We start from the raw sequence: 13681 nt of genomic DNA, 5'->3' as shown, positions 1-13681 counted from the left end.
ACCGCTGAATAGTGATTACAGAATAATATATAAATATCTACCTACAAGGCACAGTCCATGAATTTCAGAACTCTGACGACAAGATCCTTTGAATTATGGTAGTGAAAGAGAAAGGTTGCACACCAAGGAATGTGGACCAGAATGGCATCAGACTTGTCAAAAGCTTCCCTGGAAACGAGAGAGGAAATGACGTCATGACTATGAAATTTTAATTACAAATAGTTTCCAACCTAGAATCCTATCCAGCCAAGTTTAATGAAACATGAGGGGTAGAATACAGATATTTTACACACACACACACACACACACACACACACACACACACACACACACACACACACACACACCACACACACACACACACACACACACACACACACACACACACACACAAATCTAAAGTTCGTCAAGGAAACAGTTCAGACATGCTACCATAAAGATAAGAAAGGGTAAGCCTTCCCACATACGTAGAATTTCTCAGTGAATCTTTTTGGATCACACTCTTGAACAGAAACAGAAATTCTTTCTCAGAAACCTTTGCTCAAGGAGCACTCAGAGGAGGGGCCGGGTGGTGGTGCACAAGGCAATGCTCAAGGATCTGGTTTAAGTTACCCGGCTCCTCACCTGCAGGGGGGATCCCTTCTCCCTTCACAAGCGGGGAAGCAGGTCTGCAGGTGTCTCTCTGTCTCTCTCCCTTCCTATCTCCCCTTTCAATTTCTCTCTGTCCCATCAAAAAACAAAAAAAAAATGGCCACAGAAGCCGTGGATTCATAGTGCAGGCAGAGCCCCAGCGATAACCCTGGAGACAGAAAAAAGAAAAGAAAGAAGAAGCACTCGCAGGATGCACTCTGACGCAAGGGTGTGAACAATGAGCAGAAAGACAGGGTACTCAGGAAAGAGTATTCACAGTCATGGGGACTGAACAGCCCAAGATCAAAACTGTGATTAGATGATCAAAGCATTGATTGGCACTGGAAAAGAAATTAGTCCATAAAGACAATGAAATCGATAGAGGACTAATGTTTTGCTTAAAAAACATATCACAGATGATTGTGAATATTTGTCTCTTTCTAGAGTAAACTGTGCTTCCTGCAGTGGGGAATTCTGTCTAGTTTTTCTCACTTATGAAATGATCGGTGTACTGGTTATACATTTAACTCTTTCATGTGAATGAATGATCTTTGGATGTTATTATTATTATTATTCATTTTCCCTTTTGTTGCCCTTGTTTTATTGTTGTTGTAGTTATTATTGTTGTTGTTGTTGATATCGTCATTGTTGGATAGGACAGAGAGAAATGGAGAGAGGAAGGGAAGACAGAGAGGGGGAGACAAAGACAGACACCTTCAGTCCTGCTTCACCGCTTGTGAAGTGACTCCCCTGCAGGTGGGGAGCCGGGGGCTTGAACTGGGATGCTTACTCTGGTCTTTGCGCTTTATGTCACCTGCGCTTAACCCGCTGCGCTACCACCCAACTCCCAGCCCTTTTTGTTTTCATTTAAAACAGAGAGAATGTGAGTCTGGAGCTGCAGAGAGACAGCTCATGACAAGAGACTGCTGGCGAGGAAGACAACCAGAACAGAGACAGACGGAGATGAGACAGAGACAGAGAGAGATGAGACACAGAGACAGAGATGAGATGAGACACAGAGACAGAGACAGAGATGAGACAGAGACAGAGATGAGATGAGACACAGAGACAGAGACAGAGACAGACGGAGATGAGACAGAGACAGAGATGAGACACAGAGACAGAGATGAGACAGAGACAGAGATGAGATGAGACACAGAGACAGAGACAGAGACAGAGATGAGACAGAGACAGAGATGAGATGAGACACAGAGACAGAGACAGATGGAGATGAGACAGAGACAGAGATGAGACACAGAGACAGAGACAGAGACAGACGGAGATGAGACAGAGACAGAGATGAGACACAGAGACAGAGATGAGACAGAGACAGAGACAGAGATGAGATGAGACACAGAGACAGAGACAGAGATGAGACACAGAGACAGAGACAGAGATGAGACAGAGACAGAGATGAGATGAGACACAGAGACAGAGACAGATGGAGATGAGACAGAGACAGAGATGAGACACAGAGACAGAGACAGAGACAGACGGAGATGAGACAGAGACAGAGACAGAGATGAGATGAGACACAGAGACAGAGACAGAGATGAGACAGAGACAGAGACAGAGATGAGACACAGAGACAGAGACAGATGGAGATGAGACAGAGACAGAGATGAGACACAGAGACAGAGACAGAGACAGACGGAGATGAGACAGAGACAGAGATGAGACACAGAGACAGAGATGAGACAGAGACAGAGACAGAGATGAGATGAGACACAGAGACAGAGACAGAGATGAGACACAGAGACAGAGACAGAGATGAGACAGAGACAGAGATGAGATGAGACACAGAGACAGAGACAGATGGAGATGAGACAGAGACAGAGATGAGACACAGAGACAGAGACAGAGACAGACGGAGATGAGACAGAGACAGAGACAGAGATGAGATGAGACACAGAGACAGAGACAGAGATGAGACAGAGACAGAGATGAGATGAGACACAGAGACAGAGACAGATGGAGATGAGACAGAGACAGAGATGAGACACAGAGACAGAGACAGAGACAGACGGAGATGAGACAGAGACAGAGACAGAGATGAGATGAGACACAGAGACAGAGACAGAGATGAGACAGAGACAGAGACAGAGATGAGACACAGAGACAGAGACAGATGGAGATGAGACAGAGACAGAGATGAGACACAGAGACAGAGACAGAGATGAGACAGAGACAGAGATGAGACAGAGACAGAGACAGAGATGAGACACAGAGACAGAGACAGAGATGAGATGAGACACAGAGACAGAGACAGAGATATCATTGTGATCCCCTAAGTGAACACCTGTGCTTTGCTAACCCAAGCCCCACCTTGAACTCTTTCTAAACCTCTTTTGGCTGCAGCAACAACTGATTTGGGGTGGGAGAGAGGGATCCTATCAATTTTTGTGTGTGTGGCCCTGAGATTCCCTTACAGAGTCTGGTCCTATTTTCCTAATGTGAGTTAAAAATCAAAAAAATTTTTAACCTTTTTATATTTTTTTAATTTTATTTTTTCCCTTTTGCTGCCATTGTTGTTTATTGTTATCGTTGTTGCTGTCGTTGTTGTTGGATAGGACAGAGAGAAATGGAGAGAGGAGGGGAAGACAGAGAGAGGAGAGAAAGACAGACACCTGCAGACCTGCTTCATCACCTGTGAAGCGACCCCTCTGCAGGTGGGGAGCTGGGGGCTCAAACCGGATCCTATCATTTGTAACTTACAAAATGTAAACAGTGCAGCATTTTATCTCACCAAATCTGTGTGGATTCTCCCTTGCTCCACTATTTGTGTGGTTTTGGAAAAGGATCTTTCCCCAGAAGACCAAGCAGAAAATTAGATGCAACTCTTCTGAGTGGTCCCAGGATTGCAATGGAGAGATAAATAAATCTTCAACTTTTTTTCCCCCCAGCAAGTCCAATACTTCATTATTCTTATCACTGTGGTGCTGAATAAAATATAGAGTTAAATTGAATTTCTTCCAAATATCCTATTAATTTTAATTCCAAACTTTGGTTAGACAATTTCACTCTTCTGGTCTTACTTTCCCAGATTTTCTTGGTTAAACTAATTGGACTTAAGCCACTCTTTGCAGAAGAGTTGCAAAAATAGAGTCCCAGATATTACACTCTGTTTGGCAGACATTTGAAATTCAACAGCCTGAAAAATGATCCCCTTCTTGAGCTGTATTTATAGCTGCAGAAGTGATCCCTTGGTATGCCTTATCTGACACAGTTTGAGGTCCAGACCACTTGTCTTTTCCATAACTCTGGCCAGGGCTTGGCCAACATTCCCTAGCACGTCCACTGCCTACCTTCCTGGTTTCACACAGGGTCCGGGGGCCTCAGCCGGTGGAGAACCAGAGGGGTCCCTGACACAGTAATAAGAAGCGGTGGCTTGGGAATTTACTTTTTCTGTCTCTAGTATTTTACACCCATATATTTAACAAGGTGTTATTGTTTTCAGAATTAATAGACAAGTACCTTTTCTTTTGTTTTTTTAATTTTCATTTGATTTTTTTTAATTTCATAGGATATTTATATATATCCTTTGGTTGGCATCATGGTAGCATCTGGAACCTGGTGGCTGAAGAGTTACCATATAAAGCCAAACAAATTGTTGACTAAACATGAACCTGAAGGCTGGAATAGTGCAGATGAAGAGTTGGGGGTCTCAGTTTTATAGATAGCTAGTAGGTCTATTTTAGTTATATTCCAAAGGGCCCATGACTATACTAGTTTTGTTTCGTTTTTCTGAACCTGAAATCTGATATGCAGGTGAACCCAAGTTATTGTCTGAGGAGATGATGTCATGGCTGGAAAAAGGGCTAGTAAGCTGGATCAGGGAAGCGAGTAGCTCCAAATATGGGAAAGGTGTATAAATATTGTTGACCATAACCCCCATCGATTTGATCTGGGGCCCATATTGACAAGTACCTTTTTTTTTTTAGCATATTCTTTTTTTATTTTTTTTTTAATATTTATTTTCCCTTTTGTTGCCCTTGTTGTTTAACATTGTTGTGGTTACTGATGTCGTTGTTGTTGGATAGGACAGAGAGAAATGGGAGAGAGGAGGGGAAGACAGAGAGGGGGAGAGAAAGACAGACACCTGCAGGCCTGCTTCACCGCCTGTGAAGCGACTCCCCTGCAGGTGGGGAGCCGGGGGCTCGAACCAGGATCCTCATGCCGGTTCTTGTGTTAGGTGCCACATGAGCTTAACCTGTTGTACCACCGCCCGACTCCGGACAAGTAACTCATCTTTCCTTCTTTTTTTAATATTTATTTATTTATTTATTTATTTATTTATTCCCTTTTGTTGCCCTTATTGGTTTATTGTTGTAGTTATTATTGTTGTTGTTGTTGATGTCCTTGTTGTTGTATAGGACAGAGAAAAATGGAGAGACAAGGGGAAGACAGAGAGGGAGAGAGAAAGACAGATACCTGCAGACCTGCTTCACTGCTTGTGAAGCGACTTCCCTGCAGGTGAGGAGCCAGGCTCGAACCGGGATCCTTAAGCTGATCCTTGTGCTTTGCACCATGTACATTTAACCCGCTGTGAAGCCGCCGGACTCCCTGACAAGTATCTTTTCTAAGTGAAATTTTGATATTTGATAAACAAATCTAAAATATTTCTGAAAAATGTTTTCAAGAATAGAAGAACCTAAGAGTGCTTTTTGGTTTTTATTTATTTATTAGCTTTATTTATGATTGGATAGAGACCGCCAGAAATTGAGAGGGGCGGGGGAGAAGGAGAGGGAGAGAGTGACAGAGTGACACCTGCAGCCCTGCTTCACTGCTCATGAAGCTTTCCCCCTGCAGGTGGGGGACGGGGGGGGGGTGGCAAGGGTTTGAACCCAGGTCCTTGCATATTGTAACAAGTGCACTCAGGTGTTTTTTGAAACAAAATATATTCTATCTCAAGGGAGAATCAGAGTTGTATAGTGTCTTATTATGGAAGAACAATTGACTTATTTCTAAATTGAGGTCCTGTTTATCTTTTTTGTGGCTGTGCTATAATTATTTGTTTTGTACTAACGTAACAACTTGCCTGCATTATTTATTATGTTTTTTGTTGGCAAAATTAGGTGTAAAATTTTTAAAATATTTTTCCATCTCTGTGTAGAGCTGAGAGACAGGGAAAGGCAGAGGAGAAACAGAGAGAAAAGACACGGGCCGCACTGCTCCACCCCTGTGAACCTTCCCAGGGACATGCGGGGGGCAGGGGTGGGGGGTGAGCTGGGTCTCCACTCACGGTGACACGTGCGCCCCTCCGGGCTGCCACCATCCAGCCCCCCAGACGTCAAGTCTGCACTTGAAACTTCACACACATTTAGGTTCCAGCTTCATTTCTGCTTTTCCTATATTGACACTTGTAGAGGAGATGCTGAGTTGGGCCCAGGGGGGTTCCTCGGGGGTGGGGTGGGGGAGCTATTGCCCTTCTGCAGACACAGTCCAGGGTTGGTTCCTATCACCACAGAGGGAGTACCAAGGACAGAGACCGGCTGGGGGCACCATGACTGGAGCATTACTGGGGCCTCTCAGAAAAATGCCACAGCTCCACTGCTGAGCTGTGTGTGGGCTTATTCCTCAGTGCTTCACTTGCAAAAAAGCGAAGGTCAAACTAGGGTCAGGGGAAACAGCATAATGGGTATGCAAAAGACTTTCCTGCCTTCATGCCTGAGGCTTTGAGTTCCCAGGTTCAATCCCCAGCACCACCCTAAACCAGAACTAAGTAGTTCATAGACAGGAGCAGCTGTCTTTCTCTCCCGAAGACTCTCTCATTAAAATAAACAACTGAACTATTTTTTTAAAAATCAAATTATTATTTTCCACATCTGAAAAAAATGCAAGATTAATTTTGAATATAAATTGACTCCTAATACTAGTTCTTGACAGTTTTAAACATTTCATGCGATAATATTAACAGAAATATCAGCACAGATAGAATATTATCCAAATGGACTAGACTGGCAACCTTTTACCAACTAGTGACAAAATTGCTTTCTAAAATATTTTTTATCTTTATTTATTTGATAGAGACAGCTAGAAATCAAGAAGAGGGTGTGATAGAGAGAGAGAGAGAGAGAGAGAGAGAGAGAGACCTCCAGCCCTGCTTCACCACTTGTAAAGTTTTTCTCCTGCAGGTGGGGACTGGGGGATTGAACCTTGGTCCTTGTGCACTGTAACATGTGTGCTCAACCAGGTGCACCACCACCTGGTCCCTAAAATTGCTTTTTCTTTAACAGGCTTCTTCTGAAATGAATATAGCCACTCTCTTATTTGAGTCTCTCTCTCTCTCTTTCCATATATATATATGAATGTGATAGGTTTGAATGTTTCCTGGGATAACTGGGCTGCCTCTGACAGGAAGGGGAAAAAGAGAAAACAAACAAACAAAAGCACCTTTCACCAGCATCTTCCTCGCTAGTCAGCATTTGTAGCAGAGTGTCCCAGGCAGGGCACTAGATTTCTGCCCGTAGCCCGCCTCCTCAGGGACCACTGGACCATGACAACCAAACTGCTGCTCCCATGATGACGCTGTGTAGAAGGCCTGGTGCCAACCAGCGTCTCTATTGAAAGCTGTTGAAGAACAGGTCCCCAGACCCTGTGGAGCCAGCCGTGTGCAATGTCTAGAATGAGCGTCTAGAATCAGCAGCACAGGGGGCTGGCGAGCATGGCCATTTAGTCCCCTTGTCTTCTGTCTCCATGCCTTTGTGTCTGAAGTGCAGACAATTCTCCTTAGCCTCTTCATCCCATGCTGTACTCTAACAGGAGCAAGGTAACCGTTCTGGGAGGCTCTCCTGTATCAAGGACTCTGGGTATTATTAATGGAAAGTGTTTCTATTACCTGCCACTTGCATTTCAGTTATCAGAATAAGAGAGGATGCTAAGTAAACACCTTTCCGGTCAATGGCCTTCCTTTCCCAGCGGGCAAAGCAGCTAGTTTCTCTTCCTTCAGTGACAATAACCAAGAATTGGGTCTCCTACTACCTTTCCTATAAATTATGAAGGATAATTTGGGGCCTAAGCTACCAAGGAAAGAGTAAGACAACCCCAGAAAACATTCCCCTCTCTACCTTATCCTTTCTACACTCTCACCAGGATGCCTAGTGGAAGAAGAGAGGAGACACTCCAGGCTTGGAAACTTGCACATCCAACAGTGGAAGGGGAAGTTCCCCCAAACACGAACACTGACTGACCCCCATTGCCGATGAAATCTCTCCCTCAAAGAAACAAAGGTTTTTCGAACTCAAAATGCTTTCCAAATGAAATAGCAAACACCAAAGTATCCCTAAACATCCCCCTGCCCCCTGCCCCCTCCGGGTCCCTGCCGTCAAAGACCCTAATACTCACAGGCGACTCGACTATATCGCAGACGGGGGTCAGGTTGCCGCCATCCATGATGCATTTCTCCCACAGACCAGTGCTGAGCACTGGCCACATGCCAAGCTCTGTGCTGGGAGCTGGGAGACAAAGGCACAGTTCTTGGTGTCAACGAAAAGAGATCCGGAAACAAAGTTATTGCTGTGTAGCCCATGTGTTCATGAGAAGGGCAGATGAATGTGCGCTGGGAGGCGTGTGGGGAGATGGAGAAGGATGTCTGTGGCGAGGCTTCAGCTAAGAGTGGGCTTTCACCCCAAACCCAAGTCGACAGATTTCCTCCGAGAAAAAGGAGAGCACCAGGGAGGGAGCAACTCAGGGGGTGAGGGGAGCCCCTCTGTGCTTCACTATGTACACAGCCCACAACCCCTCAGACACTTATGGTGGCTTCCCTTCTCTCCTTTCTGCCTAGTCTTTCTATCTTAAAACAAACAAACAAGCAAAAGCCCCAGAAGAGTGCGGAGGGGCTTGGAGAGGGGTTGAAGTGGGACGAGGTGGTTACAGAGTGTTGACTTTTTTTTAAATTTGTACACAAAAACTGGTGCTAAATTTACAACTTAACTGATTAGCATAATGGTGATGCAAAGAGACTCTCATGGCTGAGGCTCCAAAGTCCCAGGTTCAATTCTCCTCACCACCATCAGCCAGAGTTGGGCAGTGCTCTGTTTAAAAACAAAAACAAAAACAAAGAAAGAAAGAAAATGCAAATCCTTGACTGTTCTCTAGTGAAACCTCTCCAGTAAAAAGAACACCACCTCCCCCCGGCGCTCTTTAAATACCTTCTCTCTCCAGGTGTTGGCCACTAACCTTAGGCATCCTTGGCACAGGTTTGCTTGATTCAGTTGTCTCTACCAGATGACCCTGCTTCCTTCACACCCATCCCCACTTCAATCCCTCAGACTTTCTGAGCCCAGTGAAATCGCTTTGGAAAGACTTCAGCAATCTTTAAGTATCACTGAACTGAGTTTCCCTCCTAATTCAACTTGTAGCTGGATAACCAGATGGGATCTTTCTCTCTCTCTCTCTCTCTCTCTCTCTCTCTCTCTCTCTCTTTCTCTCTCTCTCTCTCAGGCAGAAGCAGTTGAGAAACCAGCCAACCACTCCTAACCACAGTGGAGGCAAATGTTCCAGAAGTGAAGCATTTTCCACTCTTGGCTGCTAGCTTGTGGAAGCTGGTGTCAGAGGCTGGCCCTTGAGATAGATTCATGGTCCAGATCGCTCAGAGCTTTTTCTAAATGGTTTCCCTCTCATGAAGTCAGGCAAATGCGAAGCAATATTCTTTCTCATCTTCTCTTGACAAACATCCACCTTGGATCCTGTTTCTCTTGTCTAGATCCACAAGCATTTCTTGCCGCAGCTATGTGTGCTCCACATGACTAATAATAATAGTAATAATAATAAATACGAGAACGAAAAACAAAAACCATGAGAGGTTTCCTAGGCTGTGGGCATGAAAGCATGTGGAGACAGACCCCCGGGCTAGGCAGAAGGGCAGGGAGTAGAAAATAGAGGCCAAGCCTTGTGCTAACTGAGCTCGGTGGCAGGGAATGGTTGCAGGGCACAGACAAGGCCACACACAAGAGGTCATAAAACAAAATTTATCTTTAATTTGTAAGTGTCAACAGCAGTACAAAAGATGGAGTGATGACGACTAGATTAAGGGTAGAGAGGACAGTCTTGAGGTAAATGAGCATAAATAGGCAGTTCTTATAGACACTCCCCTGAGGGGCAAAGCCCCATCATGGCACATTACATTATCACCCAAAGATGGCAGGTTGAACATATCAGGAAAGCACCTTGTGCAAAAAAGGAAAAAAAAAAAGTAGCTAAGGTGCTAACATACACCAGGATAAAGATAGTGTGTCTTTCAATTCTGTCTTTTCCCTTATTTATGAGGCTGAGGAGGGGAAGACTTTGAAAAGTATCTCTGAAAGGTCAGTCAACGTTGAGTTGTGTGTGTGTGTATGTGTGTGTGTGTGTGTGTGTGTGTGTGTGTGTGTGTGTGTGTGTTTAATCTCACGTCAATACTGGACAACAAAATCCAGGAAGTCTGCGTATGCCACAAAGCCAAGAACAAAGATTCATTCCTTTGAATCTGAAGAGATTCTTTTTCCCCCTATTTCTTCAATCCTTAGCAAACTTTTTCCCCCTCTCATAATCAAGAGGAGAGTGTGAGAAAGATGTGATGGCAACTCTTAAGGTCATTTATAAACTTTACACTGGACTGTACAAGATTTTTTTTTTGATAAACTATTTACATTTTCAGACTTTCAAACATATTCAAAGCAGCAATAGACACTAGTTTTTATGTTTTTTTTTTTTTTTCTAATTGACCAAATCATTACCAGCCATGGGCCAAGTAGGTCCCTGCATTAAACATAGAATTTCTACAGAGAAATCTGCGATTTTGCCGGGCAGTGGGGGTGGAGGGTGTATGCAATGCCCTTGGCATCTTCAGGGCCACCCCTGCAGGGTCACTAGGGAGCCAGAGCACAGTACCTTGCCGGCTGGGTTGCAGGTGTCCCAATAACCCAACACAAATTTTACACTTCGAAACAGCAGCCAGCATGTCAGTGAATTGTGCTGATTAAATTAACATAGAATACAATCTCACAATATACATCACAAACAAATGACAATGTCTGGAAATAAAAGAATTACAGTAAGATAAGTTATGTAGTAACAGCTTATAAGCTTGTCTATGGTAATAAAAAATTTACATGGCAAATACAACAATGAATGAACATAAATGCTAAGCATTCTAATGGGCTACAAGCTGGAGGAGGGTGCAATCAAGACTGCACTTTTTATAAAAGCAAAAACACATATGACAAAGGAAGACAAACGGAGAATGCACGTGAACAGATCTGCAGTGTACAGCATACAACAGTTAAATATTTGCACATTCCCCATACTCCAAGAGCACCAGCGCTGAGGCCTCACTTCATGCCTGTTGTTCTTCAGAAGCAAGAGACTACTGAGCAAGATAGATCACTGGGTTGCCTGCAAGCTTCCCGATTGCCACAGACACTAATGGGAAGTGTCTGCAGGAAGCCTTGCCTGTCTCACCCCCACCCACTTCTAGCCTTGTCCCCAAGTTACCAGCGTTCTGAATACAGGAGCATTTGTAAAACACGTTGTCCTCAAAGGAAAAAGATAGGTGTGTGTGTGTGTGTGTGTGTGTGTGTGTGTGTGTGTGTGTGTGTAAAGAAAATGTGTTTGCATATCATTGTTTTCAACGATATTGAAGGCAGGCTATGCTCCATAGTCTATGGCATCAGAAACAGAACATGATTGGCAGGGACAGCAGATAGAAGTTGTTTATTAAGGAAGAAAACATGTCGGGGGCAGATGACTTCAGGAAATGATGCAAGTGCTTTTGTAAAAGGACAAATGAGGTCATATAACATTATTATCCTTTGAGAAGTGAGCTCCAGCGCCAACTCAGTCCTTAGATAAACATGTATAAAGTCAGGCAAGGCTACAGCAATCATTTTTGTCATTTTCTCATTTAAAAGGAAGACCTGGTAATAATGTCAATACATTCCCCTAACTACATTTTCTTTCTTTCTTTTTTTGCAGTTGTTGGCACTTGGTTCAGAACTTCTCATATGGTTCAAACCCATGAATTGATTCTTCTTTCCTTAATGACTAGGCAGAGGTTACCCTTTTGCAAAATGAGCAAATTGAGATAAGCAGCATCAACTACGGTGTTCCAGTGACCAGGCTACCTCCCTCCTGGGGTAAAGTGGGCTACTGGGAAAAGGTCCCTGCTGCATTCAGCTACAGCCTGTGTGCCTAGCTCATGAGGCTATGCTCCAGAGAAGCAGCCTGACTTCCTAAGGAAAAAGTAAAGAGTTCTTCAATTCCAGCCCTTGGGAATTCACACCCTTTTCAGACACCCCCGACTCCAGTGGGGGCTAATGTTTAGGGACGTCCAGAATTTGACAAGCTCAGTCCCATTCTGAGTCCACACCTGAATTTAGAATTTGGCTTGTGCGTCAGCCTCAGGACCCTGCATATCAAAGCAGGCCTGAGGACAAGGTTAAAGAGTATCAGATACCAAGTGAGTGAAGCAAACCCATGTGCTCCTGAAAGGTTGTACTGGGTACATGTGAAAACAACAAAAGGCCATCAGACTGCCTTGGAAGAGACAGTGCAGCACGTCTGCCAAAGACATAGAGAACTTGCCTGCCTGGCCACTCCTGTTGACAGAGTAACCTTTCTTTCTTCCTTTCTTTCTTTCTTTCTTTCTTTCTTTCTCTCTTTTTCTTTCCTGTTCCATATGGCCCATTTGCTTCTGTTTTTTTTTTTTTTTTTTTTTTTTTTTAGGAGATTGTCTGCCAGCACCCTAGTGTTTAAGTAACAAAGAAAATTTCAACCCTGTAAGTTCTTCAACCAAGAGAAATAGTCTTGATCTTTGATTTCAAGATACTATGAAAGGGGACACTGACACCATGGTTAACATTCGTCAATCTAATCACCCCATGGGACTTTTATCAGCGGCCAGTCTTCAGAGGCGAGTTCTCGCTTTTCTCATGGCACGCATGCTTTATAGGGCCACAGGACTATCTATAAAATGTGTGTGTGTGTGCAAAGCAAATTGACTTCCTCCTAGCTGTACTGGAAGTTTGATATGTTCAATTCATCAACTTCTATCAGAAAAAAAAAAAAGAAAAGAAAGTCTGAGTCTGTGGACAGTGGGATCTGACTGTGTGAGGACCCAGGTGTAAGGTGCCGTCTGAGCTGCAGGCTCTTTCACTGTGGCTGATAAGTCACTGTTCTCCTGAGGCACAGTGACTTGTCAGCTTCTAGTCTGGACCGACATATATGGGTAGAGAACGAAAAGAAAGATACATAACTTATCTCTAAGTATTCATGAACCAAAAATAAATTCTATTTCTATGTTATATTTACACAATTAGAAAAAAAAAAAAGAATCTAAAAATGAGATGGTAAAGACGTACAAACTTTGTTTAAGCCCCACTGAAAATTAAATCACGTGATCCCGATGATTGTCATTCCTTAATTTCTAGGGATATTTAGAGCCAAACTTGGCTAATAAATAGAATAAGCTGCTTATGCGCAGAATTTAGCTTCAAATGCAGCGTCACTGTTTGACCCAAAGGAAGAAACGTTTACAGTCAGATCACTCCTGAATAGCCTTTCATTTTTTTTAAAGAACATGGCTATAACTGACCGAGCCCCAGTACTGAGGCGAAGCTGGAGCTAAAACAAAGTGTTCATACAGACATGTATTTTGCATAAATAAATGAAGTAACAAGACATAAAAATGACTCAAATCCGGCAACTGTGAGGCAAGCCCACACGAGTCGAAACAGATGACTTTTGTTCATGGAGTTTTTGTACAACAGTTTCACATTAGTCAGAAGTGATAAAAAATACCATTTATATCCAGTGCTTATAACACTTACGAAACAACATCTGTGAGTGTGTGTTCTTTTTTTTGTTGTTGTTATTTTGTTATATATATATATATATATATATATATATATTTTTTTTTTTTTACTACAAGCAAAATCAAGTTTCAGTCCTAAAGAGCAGTCCTTTGTTCTCCGCCAGCCCAGAATATTATTTTGGCATGGTCATAAAAACAAACAAAATTAACCTACTATTCTAAATGTTTGCCTTTGTGCAAAATTAATTACATACAACTCAA

The sequence above is a fragment of the Erinaceus europaeus genome, chromosome 17 (genome assembly GCF_950295315.1).
Source record: "Erinaceus europaeus chromosome 17, mEriEur2.1, whole genome shotgun sequence".
Lineage (NCBI taxonomy): Eukaryota > Metazoa > Chordata > Mammalia > Eulipotyphla > Erinaceidae > Erinaceus > Erinaceus europaeus.
This window is presented reverse-complemented; position numbering follows the sequence as displayed.